The sequence below is a fragment of the Acomys minous genome (assembly GCF_964271855.1).
Source record: "Acomys minous genome assembly, chromosome: 1".
Taxonomy (NCBI): domain Eukaryota; kingdom Metazoa; phylum Chordata; class Mammalia; order Rodentia; family Muridae; genus Acomys; species Acomys minous.
The window spans coordinates 8,149,844-8,167,160 of record NC_140483.1 but is presented as its reverse complement, the minus strand read 5'-3'; the positions used below and the strand labels follow the sequence as shown (position 1 = coordinate 8,167,160).

Here is a 17,317-nt window from a genome sequence, read left to right as displayed (position 1 = left end):
TGACAAGCAATTTCTCAAAGGAGAACAGGATTTTAATCCAGTATGAATCACTGCTAAAATCTGTGTTCTGAATCATTTGCATTTCCTTTGTCAAATGTGAGTATTATTTATTGTTTCTCCAGTGCAATGCAAATTACCATTTTTAATTTTCAGAATAATAAGGGAAACAGCACATAAGTTATGTTGGAATGCTAAGTTCAGTTTTAAGCTCTACCTAGTGTTCCCTAAATAGCATATGATTGTTGATGTACACAGAATGTATATTCTTCCTGCCTAGGGCCAACCTGACAAAAATTGAAAACAACTGTATAGTTTAAAATACAGCTATATTATCTTAACCCTTCAATGTTTTATTTTTGTGATAAGAATAATCAATATATGATTCTCAGATTTATTGGCCTTAGAAGCTCAGCAATTTTTTAAAAAAGCCATTTAATTATTCACTATTTTTTGTGTGGCCGTTTTAGTGCAGGTTTAGTAACTCATAAGTGGTTATGTTCCCTACCTTGATTATAGCTATCTTTATAAAGCTTGTATCAGCATCTTTATAGGGTGTTTTCATTGCCTATTTGTTTATATTCTACCCTGTAAGGCAGACAATTATATAGGCATTTCTTAACATTTTTAGATTTAATCTTTGTCTTTAAGAAAAATGAACTTGTTATTGATAGTAGAGCCCTTTGGGCACGTTGGCTGTTGATTTATAATGTTCCTGTTATTATCATTAAATATATTTTTTAGATAAACCAATCATTACATAATTCAGACTCAGACCTCCGGGATGATGAAAAGGTAAGGCTCCTGAGGCTTCTGTTTCCTGAAAATGCAGGTTCACTCCCAGAGTTCAGGCCAACTGACACACCATCGCTCATTTTGTCTTTGCCTTATAATAAATCTCTAGGCCTTGAGGCACCAGACTCATGCAGATTTCTCTGCGTTTAGTGTCTAGATGGAAAAACAACTTGCAGTTCCAATGCCAGCGCATATTGTATTTCATCTCTGTAGACCACATGGAAATACACTTCAAGAACACTGTTTGCGCATATTGGAACTTAAACAATTTGTTTTTAGCATGTGGGCAGTTGCAGCCTATTTTTGGAACCCCTCTGTGGTCTGACCATTCTTTTCAGAGTAATTTATGGTGGCACTGTAACATATGGACTTTTCATCACTGTCCAGCTCCAATCCTCAGCTGAGCCCAGACTCTTCTCTCGCTGTTCTCCTGTGGCTCCAGCCTCCACGTCCACTGACTCTGGAGGAGGTGCACCAGCCTGGAATTTGCATAGGCCATGTAGACCTTCAGCTAGAAGAGTTATTAAATTAGATATGATGGAAATACAGTTTGAATAACAAAGCATATGTACATGGCTGTGTTACAGGAACCCAGTGAACTGTAGCTAGAGTGTCCCTGTGTGAAACTGAGCTTTGGTGACATGTGCCTCGGTAACTATTAAGACTTGTGTCAAGTTTACACGGATCTTGGGGGTAACTCACAACTGAAGTCACTGCCTTAGGTTCTGGTAAAATAAGATGTTACTTAGGATTTCTCTTGGTCTTTAATGATGACAGTTATCTTCTGAAGCATCTCAGACTGGTTTTTGGAGATGAATTAATTAATGCACAGGTGATAGTACATACCCTTAGATGTTTTCTTTTTCAAGGCTTGCTATTCTAACTAATAACTGTTTGACTTTTCCAGCCCTCCAAGCCCTAGTTTCCCCTTTGTAAAGCAGCTTCATGCCAGCACTTTTCTACTGCAGTTTATTCTGGCAAAGCTTTCAAATGGCTGTTATCATCAAATACAACATAAGGGTGTGTGTGTGTGTGTGTGTGTGTGTGTGTGTGTGTGTGTGTGTGTGTGTGTGCACGCATTTATGATTTCATGGACCATGTGAAAAAGGGAGTTTTGTTGTTGTTGTTGTTGTTGTTGTTGTTATTTGCAGGGTTGGACTTAAAGACCAGAGGTCTGGATGCGCTGAATTCATTACCTAGGTGGTTGGATTTCCCTCTGGAAAGAATCTCCTGGACATTGTGTTAACAGATATAACAGAGTGTCACCCCAGGCTAGAACCCCTGGTGTGGGTTGGGGTGCTAGAATTAAATTTCTAGTAAGGTCTCAAGTGGTGCTGTGGCTTTCATTAACATGATCTAGAGAGTCTGTTCACACCTGATGCTGAAAATGCAGTGCAGGCCCCAGGAGATATGTGCTGTCGCATAGCACCCCGCAGGGCCTGGCTGCAGAGCCTGCTCTGTCTCTGATTCATGACTGCCATGCTTGCCCTCCTGGTTGCTCCATGCTTCTCTCTTTCACTGGTGACCTCTGGAAACGGCCTATGTCCTTAGTAGCCTGAAGTTTCTGGAATGATTTTCAGTTCAAGCTGCGACTCTTTATGCAGATGTATAATCTAATCTGTGTGTCCATGCAAGCAGAAATGTTCTGTAAAGTGTGTGATTGTGTGATGTAGTTATACCTACTAATCATGCCACTACATATCTTAATTATCCCATGTCCTACTTGCCTCCCTACATAGACTTAAACAATTATATTAGTGTAATGCATAATCACAAGTGCACACCGTATCACAGATATCTCTTATTGAACATGTGGGCAATAAGATAAACAGTAATTTTTGACTGTGTAGTGGAAATTAAAAATTCACTTTAAAGATTGTTTCTATGTGCCCCTATTACTGAAACAACTATTGTTTTTATTTAGTTTCCATTATAGATTTTTGCAAAGTAGTTTTGTAAACCATAAAAAAATTTAGGTGTGGATCAGTATTCACTGGAAGAGCTCCAGTTGATGATGTTAAGAGAACTTCAGGCTGTACTTAATGTTATAATTGAAAATAAGAAAATAAGGTAAGATAATAAGGTGCCATTTAATAAATGAGGTTTATTAAATGAGTATGGGGAGAGAAGGAAAGGAGGGAAGGGGTGAGGTGGGGGGGGAGAGTAAGAGCAAGAGGAGTAGAGAGGGGCCATGAGGTTGTTTGTGTTTTTATATGGCCCTGGGCAGGGCCATGCCTCCGTGGCAGGTAAGCACTGACATCACTGGTAGGCCGACTGAAGCAGAATCCTGACACTTAATACTATCCAGGCTGTATGTTTCTAGTCAGTGTCTCTCCTTAGGAGGAGGCCACGGTTGAGCATAGTGGCTGTTTTGTTCAGCACCATGTCCCCAGGGTTAAATCAGAGCATCTGGAAGTATCTGGGGAATGTGTGAATGGTAATGGCAGCTTTGCATTTTATTGGGTTTTTGCTCTGTACCCTACGTGTATGTAAATAGCCCTGTACATGCTTCTCATTTGGGTCTATGAGAAGAAATAACCACCGAGGGAGGGAGGCACCAGAGCACTGTCGCAGCTCCTGTGTCAAGGGTGCTTGCTCATTTGCCAGTGGGTGCCACCCAAAACATCCTGTAGTATTTAGATGGCTGGAATTCTTATGCATGTGCCATTTAGGGAACAAGAGATGAAAACTAAGGAGAACTGCATGGGCTTGCCTTGCAGAGCACTTCTGTTAAAGAGCTAATCAGAGGAGATGGAGTTTGATGTTTGTTTGTGCATAGCTTTAATGTAGTTGGCATCAGTGTAATGCGGAGTAAACTTTGAATCTAGATGCAGTGCAACTCTTCAACCTTTAAACTTGTGTCTTTTGTTTTTCATTCCCAAGAGTTCGCCTACAATGGGTGATTTCCAAAATCCTTAGCTGTGATTGTGAGGTCACTCTGCTTGGTGGGCTCTGTGTTTGTGGTGGTGGCTTTTGTGTTTGGTACTGCTAAACTCAGGTTGTCTGAGTTTATCCCTGGAGACAGAGTCCAGAGTCAATGCAAAAGCAAAGGAATTTATTAATCTGATGCATCAGGGTCCACCAAACTCCAGGGAGATGGAAAGACCCTGTCCTACAGAGACTCAGGGTTTAAATATCTTCTACAAAGAGTAAAACTCAGTGACAATGATTAGTTAAAGAGTGCTAGGCTAACCATAGGGGGTCTAGGGTGGTAAATCCTAAGTAGGGTGAGATAAGAGCCGTTGAAATGGGGGCTAGGGAGAATTTTTAGCTCGCTCTCCTTAGTTCGCTACAGCTCTGTTTGCTCTCGTTATCAGCCTGCAGCTTGCTTGGCTGACAATGCTGTTGTCATGGGAGCTGAGTCCAGGCCACCTGTAATTTTATATTTCCTCAGCTAAAAACTCCATTTCCGTAGCTAATAATGACACTGCTGAGTTTAGGGTGAGGAATAAATCCAGGGGTGCATGTTAGGCAAGCCTGTTCCCACACACAGACAGCTGTTGAGCTGACTCCTCCTCTTCGGTGCCTGTCTGGGAGCTGCCACACAGATGGAGAGAGCCGTCCATTTGTATCTTGAGGACAAGGACTGAGAAGGAAGACATTCTGAGTTAGACACTCTTCCTGTATATTGATCTCTCCATACTCAGAAATGGGATTTTTTTTTTCTGGAAAAAAAATTATCCAAAAGCAGTGCTTACCATTTTCATTCAAATGTTAGATATTAAAGAATAATCCTAAAGTATGTGTTCTGATATTTAAGTGTCTTTATATGACAGGAAATCCTGTAATTTAAAGGGCTGTTTGAGTTTGCAGTTAAATTGAAGAATCTTGATTTATCTCAACAGTTACTGTTGCTCACCAATGGGAGTAGTAAAATTAATCTCAATGCTGTGCCTAGCCCATAGTAGGTGTTCACACAGTAGGTCTGTAACTGAACCAGAACACTGTGATTGTGGCCTTAGATCAGAGCTTCATGGATGGAATTGTGGGCCTAGCAGAAAGCTCACTATTGGAAAAGAAGCCTTTGCTACTGTTAGAGCAGTGTGTGGGAGGGGAAGGGCTGGCAGCCAGAACAGGGAGAGCTGTCTGCACCTGCCTGTTGTTAACCAGCTGTTAACTCTCATGGTGATTTTGTTTGTGTTTGAAGAGAAAGGAGCACCTCCATCCAACCTGAGAGTCTCCCAGTCTGGGCAAAAAGCCTCACAGGCTTATACTAGATGTAAGTGGTTGAATCTTGTGTAATCTCTAAGTGTTCAGATTACTCCGAACCGTTGATGCCTCTGATTTTGAATAGACTGAGCAAAGCAGGTGCCTCAGTGTTTGTAGCACATGCAATCATTCCATCCTTTGTGATGTAAAAACACACTAGTGAGAGACTTCCTCTCACTGGTGAGAACATAAGAGCTGTCATGCGTTCACTGCCCAGCGCACAGCTCCGTTGCCGAGCGCACAGCCCAGGAGAGCTCCTGAATGGGAGGATTGTCCTTCTCAGCTCTCAGGTGTCTGTAATGCTGTCCGCTTGCTCAGCATATACATGCCCACTAACAGCTATGTGGGAAACAATGTCTCTCTACTTGGTGCTTTACAGTTCATAAAACTATTCACTTTATGCCAGTCTAGCCTTTCTATGTGTAGGAGTCACTAAGAAAACCTCACTGTGGCCTAATGCTTCCTTGCCTTGTTCTTATAACTAAAATAGCTCCACGCCATAGAGGACAGGAAAACTGGATAGCCTACTGCCAAGAGCCCGTGCCGAATAGAGAGCCCTTCTACACAACAGCTGCAGCATCGGGCAAGGCATCAAGGCACTGAGTGAAGGGTGGGCCATAGTCTTCATCTCTTCTTGGGTGCAGACATAGCTGCACTTGGCTGCACTGTGCAGCAGCATGCACTGCAGCAGGGAGGCCAGACCTTGGTCTAGAACCTTGAAGCTAGCCCCCTCTCCAGAGTCTCACAGACCTTGGTCTAGAACCTTGAAGCTAGCCCCCTGTCCAGAGTCTCACAGACCGTGGTCTAGAACCTTGAAGCTAGCCCCCTGTCCAGAGTCTCACAGATGCTTTTGATCCTTGTGTGTCCACTGCTGGAGCTCTTGCTGGGAGGGGCGAGCACCTCAACGTGCTGTCCACGCTTGTCCCTGCTTGTTAGGCGTCTCAGCCAGATTTACTGTGTTTCTTTTTAAACAGAAATACTGGTTTTGAAAGTGACAACCTCAAGAAAAAGCAGATACAATTAAGATTCATATCAAAAGCTCCAAGGTGCATTGTTTTAGATAGATGTGCCTCAGCCACATTTCCTAAGTCCTGAGCTGGCCATTTGTAGGGCTGAGGTAGAATGTGTGCTTGGGACACCAGCTCCTCGGTTCCATTCTCTTTTGTATTTAGTTTTCTCACATCTAATCTGGGTGTGACTTCGTTGTCCTCTGCCTGTGACTGGTCCTCTTATATCTTCGATAGTTACATCTGGGAGGTAAGCCCAGTCTTCCAGATGCCCATTTGTAGGCCTCACTCACCTACATGTCAAGTTTAGGAGTGATGGCCTGTCTCAAGGCTGAGGAAATGTCCTCAGAGGAGGAAAGGCCTTTCTCCTGCTGAGAAAAGTATCTTTCTGGGGATTGTACACCCTAGAAATCCTGCCAAGGAAATGATTTTATCCTTAAGAGAGCCTGTCTAGCCACTGGCTTTGCATTGCGTTGTAGGAGCTGCTTATGCCCTCCAGGGGTGTGGTGAAGGCACAGACAGGCTTGCGCTTTTCAGGATTTGGCACCTTTCTGCTATTTTCATATTCCCCTTGTTGTGTAAAGCCTCTCCCATCTGCTTTTGGCTGCTTAGTTACAAAGCTTTGGCTTACCTTGTAAAGGCCCAAATGGCAGCATGGAGCCCGTGTGACCCTGTGGACTCTGGTCCCACACTGATTGCTGGCTCCAGGCCCCTGCTCTCCAAAATCTGCCAAGCTTGTGCCCCTGTTTTCAGCTTCTGCATCTGCCCCACCTCTCGGGTCAGGTCCTTTGGGGGAGTCTAGATTTCTGTCATGGTATGGCATGACAGTTTGATGTCTCTGAGAGGAGCCTCTTGTCCTAGGGTTCTTTGTGTTGCTTGCATAGCGTTCCTGACGTGGCCTCGTGTTAGCAGCATGTACAGCTTTCGTTCTTTTGTCTCACATAGGTGGTTTCGCTACTATTCTCTGAGCCTCCTAAGAGAAAATATATTCAAACATCAGCTGTTTTGCACTTCAGGAGAAATAGCCTGTGGGAAATGCTGTGAGCCCTCGTAGCCACCACATCCCTCTCCTAGGCACGCTCGCAGGCCATCCGTTATCCTAGGCACACTTACCGTATAGTGCAGGTCACAGCTGGCCTGCTCTGTAGACTCCAGGCTGACCAGGCTCCATCTGCTTGCTTGCACTAACTGTCCTGCCCACAGTGGACTGGAGGAGTAGACATGGCCAGGACTCTGTCACAGGGGTGCACATAGCACCACAGCTCCTCCAGCCTGTTAAGACTGGGAAAGAGCCAGGCACAGTGGTGCACGCCTTTCATCCCAGCACTCCGGAGGCAAAGGTAGGCAGATCGCTGTGAGTTCAAAGCCAGCCTGGTCTACAAAGCAAGCCCAGGACAGCCAAGGCTACACTGAGGAAACCCGTCTCAAAAAATAAAACAAGTCTGGGAAAGAACTCTCACATGACAGGAAGCCCGAGTCCCCTCTTATAAAGAGGAAGGAGAGTTGCCATTGCCATCCGTACACCACTCACATCTAAATTTCTTCTCTCTCGTCTCTCTCTCTTACCCCACCTCACCTTGCACAGTCTTGACCTCTCATTCTCCACATATGTAGCCCACACACTCCACTTAGAAGTTTTACCCAAAAGAGGGTTCTTCCATCATTTTTAAAAATTTTCCTTTTATTTTTTGAGATTATAAATACAAACTTTCCCCCTTCCCTCTCCTCCCTAGGAATCCACCAATATACCTGTCCTTGTTCTCTTTCAAGTTCATGACATATTTTTCTATTCTTGTTTTACACACACACACACACACACACACACACACACACACACACAGTACATGAATACAACCTGTGCAGTCTCTGTAATGCTACTTGTATGTATATATTTGCCAGCCTGATAATTTAGATATACTACAAAACTAGGAGGAAAACTGGTGGGTATGAAATTTGTAAGCATGTAAAATGAACTAAGATACAACAGAGAGAGGCTGACTTACCTGTTCTGCTGTGTCCCTTACCTGCAAGCTTTGTGTTGTAAACTTGCAGCTGAGATTATGTGATGTAGCACATATTACCCATTGTTTATAGGTAGTAGATCATAACTATATCAGTCTGTATGGACTAAGAAAGGAATAAAATTTCCTGTATGTGTAAAGTAAGAATTGTCCATTTTCAGTGCTCCTAAGGTTGAGGGAGCTGTGAGAGCTAAATTCTGACTACCATTTTGTTTCTTTATGTATACCACATTGTAGAAACTTTAAAAAAAAAAAAGTTCTTTCCTAAAATCAAGGACTTTTTGTAATTATTGTGCTTTGAGACTCCACTTGTCAGACCCCTAGTGCCTTACAAGACTGTACTTTTAATGCTGTGACAGGACATCTGCACACACTAAATCTGAAACTGCAGGGGGAAAAGCTTCGAAACATCACTGATCTGTCTTAGTAAGAGCAGATTTACACCCTGGACATTGAAGAAAGCATTTATTTAGAGCATTCCAAGAAGCTCGTAGAGAAACCATGGGTGAGGACTTAACGCTGACACTGACTTGCCAAGCAGGGTGTCCATCCAGTGGGAATTGTGTCACATTTGACTTACAAGAGATGCTAGCAGCTCTCATGTACAGGTGCCATTATTTTGTCTCTCACAAGCTAAGTCACAGTAATTCCTCACGGAGGCCTTGTGATTATAACAAAGACAGAGATAGAGTTGGTCACTTACACTTGGGATTCATCTCAAGAGGTTATGAAAGCCACAGATATAATGTGACACTTTGGAGACTTAAAAAAATTTCATTTTCCCTTCAGCTACACTGTCCTAGGAAAACTGCTTTCCAGCTCTGTAGACACTCAGTCCTTGCCTCCTGGAAATTTCCAGCTTATTAATTTTAATCTAAAGGTGTACCTTGAATGTTGAACTATTTTCTCAGGCTGTCCCAGAATGGGTTATGTATGTCTCATGGAGCAGTCAGAACTGGTCCCCTTAGAAACAAGCTGTTTCGTAGATCCTGTGTGCTTTGTATGGTTAAGTCAGCAGCAGTTACCACGTCCTGTGTTGCTCAAAGGAGATGCTTTGGTATATTTCTGAAAGAGGGGGAGGGAGGAAGGAAGCAAGGAAGAAGGAAGAGAAAGCAAAAGGCTGCTCTTCACCACTCACAGTGTAACTTGCACGGTGCTCCCACCATCTCCGTATGTTCTGCTGATAATGCTGGTGCCCTGCTGCCAGCAGCCTGGTTTCTTACTACGGAACTTCACCCAATAGCCCAGCTGCACAGACGGTGCTCGGTCCAGGCTGCCTGCCCTACTCTCTGCTGCTCTGTTTTCCCTTCCCTTCTCTCTTTTCTTCCATTTCAGTGTGAAGGCCACTGGGGTTCCTTTGTGATTACGTCATAACCAGGCTTTCCTCATCTACTGTAAGGTCATTAGGGATCATTATGTCATCTTAAAGTCATGTAGACTCCCCAGACTTTAATGTAAAAACACAAAATAAAAACAAGCTCTAAAAAGATTAATTCTAATGGAGATTTTGAAAAATCTTTAGTTGAAATGGATATGCTAATTTTTATTCTCAGCAGTTTTTACCCAACATATATACTCAAAACCAAATGGTTATACAAGTACTGAGTTGTTCAACGATACAGGAGGCAGAGATGCATATTCATTAAGCCTTTATATAAATACATATATAAATAAATGGTAAAGCAATCATGAAATCAAGCCGCTGGGCTTTATCTACTGCCATTGTTCCCCAGGCCTTGAAGCCCTCACCATGGCTGCACCAATAAAGCGCTCCCTAAGTACATAAAGGCTCTGATCGTTAAGATTTTTATTGCCAGCCACACATACAGAGCTGCAAATTGCCTTGTTTCAGATTTATTATGTATTACTCCAGAAATTCTATAAAGATCAAAAGAACTGATTACAATGTTGACCTTTGCATTAACTCATCTGAATTTAAATTCAAGTGTTTGATTTGGGAAAATAAGTCCATTTATCATAGGTCTGCTACTGAGGGGATTGTGCCGCGCTGATGGGGAGTGCCGAGACCAAATTTATTTATTGAGCGTGGGCTCGAAAATTGTTTGTAGGACAAGAGGAACAAAAGTTTGACCTGCCGTTGTGTAGTGCCAGGGGAACACTGTGGACATTGCCCTTTCAAACGCAAAGTACTTGGTCCATTTCAGTCTTGTTGATAGAATCTCCAGATAGTAAATTGAGCAAATATATACTGTTTTAATCACATAAACCATCCCTGCATTTAATGTTAACGACCCTTCTCTTACTAAGATAACCACTTCTTCCAGGGACGCTCCCCACCCTGAAGTTAACTTACTACATTAACCTGAACTCTCACTTCCCCATGTTTTTGCTTTTTGCTTTACTAAGAAAGTCTTTGTAGCAGTACCTTACTGTACAGAATTATGGATTCAGTTAACTTTCACCTAATGATCTGCTTTGATGGGCACACAGAATTCGAAATGTAGTCCCATGTAGTACACCCCCACCCCCAAATGGCAAATCTTGTCCATCTTAATATACCTTCCCGTCTTTGCCCAATACACAGTGCTAGGGAGTGGATGAGCAAAGGAAGCAACAATGACAGGCAGCTCTGCCATGGACAGGCCTGTTTCTCAGCTCCCGTGCTCCTTGATAGTATAGAACATCCATAACCATGCAGTTAGGCCTCGCCCTGCTGGCTCTAGCAATGACAGAATAACTTGGCCCAAAGCAGCCTCAGGGGCCCAGAGTTGGGGTGGAAGGGAAAACATATTCTGTATTAAGATTTAGATCCATCTCAATACTAGGTTCAGCTCTCTGCTCCTGATGGTGGTTAACCTCCCAGCTGCAAGCATGCAGTAGTTCGCATTTGCTAAGATTTGATGAGCAGAAGGGAAACAGTTGCAGCACACTCCTGACACTTACAGGGCACCTGTCCTGCGACCAGTGTGCATCTTGAAGTGGCAGGATATAGCAAATCATATTACTTTCCTCCTTTAGATTCTATAAAGTATAATTGAAAACACTTGGCCCTTTGGACTATTTGTGTTGAGAATGTGTGCTTGTGTATGTGTTTGTATGCATGCATGTGGAGGTGAGATGTCAGTGGGTCTTCTTGTTTGTTCCTCACAGCACCTCCATACCCAGCTTTTTATGTGCGTGTTGGGGATCCATACTCAATTTTGGTGATTGCACATCAAGCCATTTACCCACTGTGTCATTTCCCTGTTCCCTTTTCAGACCATTAATGATTCTAAAACATAGGACTGAATAATTTTGTAGAGATGATAAAATTAAATTCCACCACTAAAGTAAACTTTATACCACATGACATCACTTTAATAACATTCATTAATGGTGTGAGAATTTGCAAACCCTACAGGACACTGATGGAGCTGTCGATGGGTGTCACAGAGTGTTGGGATGATATCTCCAGCTTGCTTGTCATGAGCGCACCCTTTGTTCCAATCGCCTTTAGAACCACAGCGAAGCTGGGGTGATTTTAGTAGCTGCCTTCCAGACAGCTTAAATAACTGTTTTTTCAGGACATTGTGATTTCAAAGAAAATTTAAAAACAGAAGGAAGAGAAACAAAGACCAAAATTTCGAGATTTGCATGAACTCATCTGAGACGAAGTCAGTTCATCTTAAGATGAGCAGGTACAGGTTTTGTACTTGCGTCATTGTTGTGCAGGCTGGAAAGATGTGATATTGGTCAGAGTCTGTAAAGAGCCAGTGTTCATGGCCAAAAGATAAAAGTCTGTAGACCTGAGTAGTGTAGCCTGCATGTCAGTAAAATCTACTAGAAATCTGTAGAAGAAGCTTCTTAATGACTTTAAAATTGACAAAAATTGATCTGCAGCAAGAAATCCTTGAAGGAAGGAATCTGTAGTATTGTCAATGTGAATTTCTCAATATTATCTAAATTATTTGATTACTGGAGGATATAGTTACCAGCTCAAGCATTTTTCTTACTTAGTTTAAATAGGCATTATGTATCTTAGTACTTTGATGTGTTTTGATTAATTAGATTTTTTCATTGCGCCATCCTTATCATAAAAGCTTGAACTTTTTAAAATGCAGAGATGATTTGTTCACTTGTTATGAAGTAGTAGGGAGGGATAGGCTTTCACAGAGAGGATGCCTGCTGTCAGCATGAGGAAGTCGCCTTTTATAAACTTTGCCCACCTCAACTTCCGTAGGCTAATTAACTTCAACTCAACAAATATTTTGAATGCCAGCTTTGTACAGACATTGTAGAAAAATTAATTGAAGCAGGCCCCATGGCAAAGCAAAGTAGACATCTCCATAGCCTACCTGTGTGTTTGTTAGCACTGGAGTGATAGATGGTTGAGAGGGTTCAGAAAAGGGGAATTAGACACAGGAGCCCTTTCATTTCTAATCTGTATGAAAACAATCTTCAAACTCAACACAATGATAGGATGTTTTGGTGAAATATTTTAGAGAAAATGCTGAGTTCTTTATTTTTTAGTTTACCTTCTAAAATTGATTTTTACTCTTGATTTTTATGAGCCATAGTTATTGATTAAGGATTTAGTGTACTTACAGTGGTTATCACCTGGGCAAAACCTTCCTAATGAGTAGAAAGTAAGCAGTTAACATCAAAGTCATCCAGGATTCACCCTAATCACAATCTGTTCCAAAGAGATCAAAGCAAAAAGTGGGCTAATGTAAATACAGACTGCTCCAGGAAAGAAGTCAGAAATCCACCTTGTGCCTGGAGAGTTGGAAAGTAGCAGAGATGCTCCAAGCCCAAAGGGAAGTATGAGAGGACCATGAAGGTGTGTTTGGAGGAAGACTGTGACAACTCCAGCACACGAGTTTTGAGAAAACAGCCATGGGTGCCAGACTGTGCATTTTGTTTTTCAAACTGTCTTTCTGAGCCTCACAGAAAGCCTATGAGGTCAACATTAGGTACTGTTGAAGGGCGACACTAGAGTTTGAGATGCCTCTCAAAGCTGGGCTGTGCAGCCGCTGTTGGGAAGAGCTACAGTGGAGTCATCCTAGCCTGTGTAGGGGATGCCTACCTTTAGTCCCAGCTGTTGATGAGTCTGAAGCTGGAAAATTACCTGAGCTCAGGAGTTGAGCCAGCCAGGGAAACATCACAACAAAATGACAAGAATAAAGCATAAAAAAGAATGCTTTATCTCATAGGATGAGGTAGCTTAGATGAGTCACAAAGGTTCTTAATGTGACAACTAGACAAAAAGCTAAGACTACCAATGCTGACAACTAAGTAAACTAGTAAAAGTTGTAAATTACATTAAAACTTAGACTTAAAGCAAAGAAGCTGATCTGAGAAGGACAGTAATAAGCTTATGTGGGTGGAAGAGATGAAAGGGTTAATAGAAATGCGCAGTCTCCCCATGTGACTGGCCAGTTATGTGTAGATGGTAACTGAAGCTGGGGCATTAATGCGTTCTCTAGTGTTTGTAGAATAAAGAGTAGAAGACAAAGGTTCCAATGGAAGAGATTTGTGTTTGTAGGCATCATGTCTTACTGTCTGGTAGATTCTTTCATCCTTTTTTCAAATTCATGTTCTAAGGGTCATGGGGCATAGCTCAGTTAATAAAATGCTAGCCATGCAAGAATGAAGTCTCAGGCTCAATCTCCAGCGCCTATGTGAAAAGCTGGGATTATAATCTCAACAATGGGACAAGAGCCCTAGAAAGCTGCAGACTAGCCAGCCTAGGTTATTAGAAAAGTCCCGGTCCCGGTGAGAGACTCTGCCTCAAAAACTCAAAGTAGATGGCTCCTGAATACCGTCTGTGCTCCATAGGCGTACTCATAACCGTATATCCATACACATGAACAAGAATTTAGTTTCTACTGGGAATGTGAGAGCTTTCTCTGTTCACAGTGATAGGCCTATGACTTTGAGGTTTTGTTAATATTTTAAGGAATCAAATTATCAGTGGAACAAAGGTCTGCAGAATTTGCATGAAAGCACTCAAAGAAGGAAGGAAACTGTAAGTTCTAGAGATGAAAGGAATGAAAACTGGGAGAAGTGGGCTGGCTAAAGTGAAGAAGTGTCTGAGAGCTAAAACCGCCACCTAGGTGGTGCAGCAGGCCACGCAGCAGGCCACTGGTTGAGCTCGTGGTAGGCAGGTTACTCCCTTTTCATTGGCATGTGGTTCCAGTTCTGCCGAGTTCCTGCCTACAACTCAAGTCATTTGTCTGTTGCCCCATTCAACAAATACTGTAGGTGTTTTTGTGCACGAAGGCCTTTTGAACAGTCTTGACTTGTGGCTTTAACTTAGAGCCCTATACAAAGCTAAGACGGTCGTAACTTGCTCTTTGATAGACTTACCTCCTGTCAACTCACTGGCCTCACTAGAGTTGAGCAAGTAGTACTTGACATTGAGATAACATCAGGTGTAGACATGCTTAAATCAAGTGATTGGAACTGAAACCCAGCAAGGAGTCGTCCTAGCAATTAGGTCGGAAGTGGAATGTCAAGCTAGTTGCTGAAGCAGATTGGGACTATAAAAGCCAGGCATGCTCCTTCTCGTGATAGCCAGCTATGGTGGTTTGAGTGCATGTTTCAGTCTCAGTCATTTGAATGCTGGCCTCGTTGTAGCAGTTGAATGGGGAGGCTCAAGAGGTGTGGCCTTGGTCTGTTGGCTCTGAAAAGACTTAGCATTTCGAGTTGTCCCCTCGGCTTTGTGCTTCTGGTTCAAAGTTTGAGTTCCGACCTTTTGTTCCTACTGCCAGGCCTGCCACTTGATGTCATTCATGCACTCTTACGCTCTGGAACCATAAGTTCAAGTAAACCCTTCTGTGGTTGCCTTGGTCACGGTGTTTTACCACAGCAATAGAAAACTGTAACAACACAGCAGCATCTGCTGAGCCCTCACTATTTGCTGGCCTCTTCCTGAGAGCTTTGTGTGTGAGAGTTAACTCTCATGCCCGCACACAGCACCGGGAGGCAAGCTCTGCTCTCAGCTACCTGGGTCTATAAGGGGACGGAAGGGGGTGGATAACAAGACAGCTAAGTGTGATAGAGCTTTAACGTCCACACCAACATTACGTCAAGGTGAGCGTTGTGATCGTCCCAGGCATCTGCTCTGCCCTAAACTGAACATAAGATAGTACTTTACAGTTAATGTTGTAATTAATCAAATCATGTATTAGATGCAATTATATGGCCATGAAATAGCAAAAGCGTCCATATTTAAAGATATACTAATTATTGCTTGGTCCAGGTGTTAACGGGTATAGAAGGTACCCACAGCTCTTTTATTCTCTTTAGATGTCCTATTTTAAAACAACAAAGCAAACAAGCAAATAAAACTGACTGTCCATGGCTTAATGGATCATAGGCAGAGTTTAAAACTGAATTCAGTCCTGGCACAGAGGCAGGCAATCCTAGCACTCAGAGGTTGACACAGAAGAATTGCAAATTCAAGGCCAGACTGGAGAAGGTAACAGCAAGAAGTAAATAAAAGTGAAAAAAAAAAAAAAAAAAACGGAAACAACCATGCTGATATAGGTACATACTCTAAGCATTCAAGAGACTGAAGCAGGGGTATTACCATCAGTTCAAGGCCACTTTTGGGTTCATAACTGAAGACTCTTATCTCAAAATCTCAAAAATAAATAAAACATAATTTCATTTGGAATATGGCTTTGTTTCACATTTAAAGTGAACTGGGTAGTCAGGACCCTGGTCAACAGTAAGATTGGCAGTGTTTAGTTATGAATTTAGTGCTTTATGTAGTTGATAATATCTTCTAGTTATAGCCTTGGCTTGTGGGTTGAGTATTGAATACTGCTTGCTAAAATGCTGCTAGAGCTCCAGGGAACCTTCTGTACCCAGCCCTGGGCTTACAGATGTCCACAACACTTGACTCAGGCTTGGAGGCATGTTGGGGATCTGAAGTCAGGTCACATGCTTGCAGGGTGTGCCCTTACCTGCTGACACATCTCCCCAGCACTGCAGTTTCCAAAGCTTTCCAACATCCGTCCATCACCCAGAACACAGCTTTTTCAAAGTTTGTAAAATTATTCTTTAGAGCAACCTACCGCACTCTTGGTGCCAGTTTTCTTAGGAGCCGTTGTTACAGACACATCTGGAGATGGGGATTTCTAATTATCTAGGTTTCCTCCAGTCTGCTCCATCCACAGTTACGGATACAGTGAGCCCCACATTTCTACACTAAAACAGTGGCTCTTCTGCTTGTTCAGCAGGAGAGACTTAGGGTGAGTTAGTGTAACCTGTCTAGGCTTCAGTGCTGAAAATGTGTGTTCATTTCGGGAATCTCACAGAGCAGTAAGAATATGTATTTTCACATTCAGCTTCCTGAAGTACTTGGCCATCTATATACTGTGTGCAGTCTGTGTGTGTACAAATCAGCAGTAGTGGCCCCGTTACTGAGTTCATGCCAGGTTAGTCTCAGGGAGGTCAAAACACAGTTGAACAGCGTGTCTGAACTTGGATTGGCCATAGCTCCCTGGGCTGCTTGGCACCCTGTCTAGCAGAGTGAGGTAGTATAGACATTGTGCCCGTTTTTCGGACAGACTATGACAGAAACTGTTGTCTGAGATTCCGGAGTTTGGTTGAATGTTCCTGGAGCCAACAGTTGATACTGATGGAAGAAATCAGAAGATAGTTGGTGCTGCCCAGGTTCTTAGCTGTGTGGATGCTTGGCGGGGACAACTCTCTTATGGGTGGCTTCTGCTATAATGGATTTAGAGTTTTGACATCCCATCATATTCGCAGTTTATACCAGTGCTTGATGGCATCATTTCTGAATATGAATTATTTTTGACAGTATGCTGCCTAGAAAGATAATACAGCAAACTGTTTCTTTGTATTATTTTTTCTATTGCTTTTGACCAACACACACACATACAAACACACACACACACACACACACACACACACACACACACACATGCATGTGCACGCATGCACAATATATAAAGTGTTTAGAAAATTATTTTAATGGACTATAACACCTCTTTCACTTCTTGTACTTTAAATTTTGTACTTTATTTAAAACAAATGGTAAAGGCATTTACTAGGTTTATTCTTTGCATATTTCCTAATCCATATTTTTATAATTTTATGAGGCTGAAGTTTGAATATTTGTAATTTTAAAGATGGCAGCTAATGGTTAATTTCTAAAGTATAATAGCATTTAACCTGTTGTGAAGTACCCAAGTGTCTACAGAACACCAGGTCATCTCAGAAAGCTTGGTACCTTACAGGAGCAGTAATTATACCTCTAAGGGATTTAGGACATGGTAGACAAATGTATAAAATCCTGATGATCATTAAATGGCA

At 42.4% G+C, this 17,317-nt stretch overlaps 1 protein-coding gene and 1 long non-coding RNA gene across 5 annotated transcripts in view; one reads left to right on the top strand and one right to left on the bottom strand.

Moving 5' to 3' along the window:
* GPATCH2 (G-patch domain containing 2) overlaps positions 1 to 17,317 on the top strand; it is a 130,759-nt gene that overhangs the window by 61,840 nt on the left and 51,602 nt on the right. The window lies entirely within an intron of this gene.
* LOC311598318 lies at positions 3,195 to 9,764 on the bottom strand. The gene is made up of 3 exons (XR_014779529.1): positions 9,168 to 9,764; positions 6,640 to 6,981; positions 3,195 to 4,457 (listed from the first exon to the last, which is right to left on the bottom strand). It is a non-coding gene; the product is annotated as an uncharacterized lncRNA (long non-coding RNA).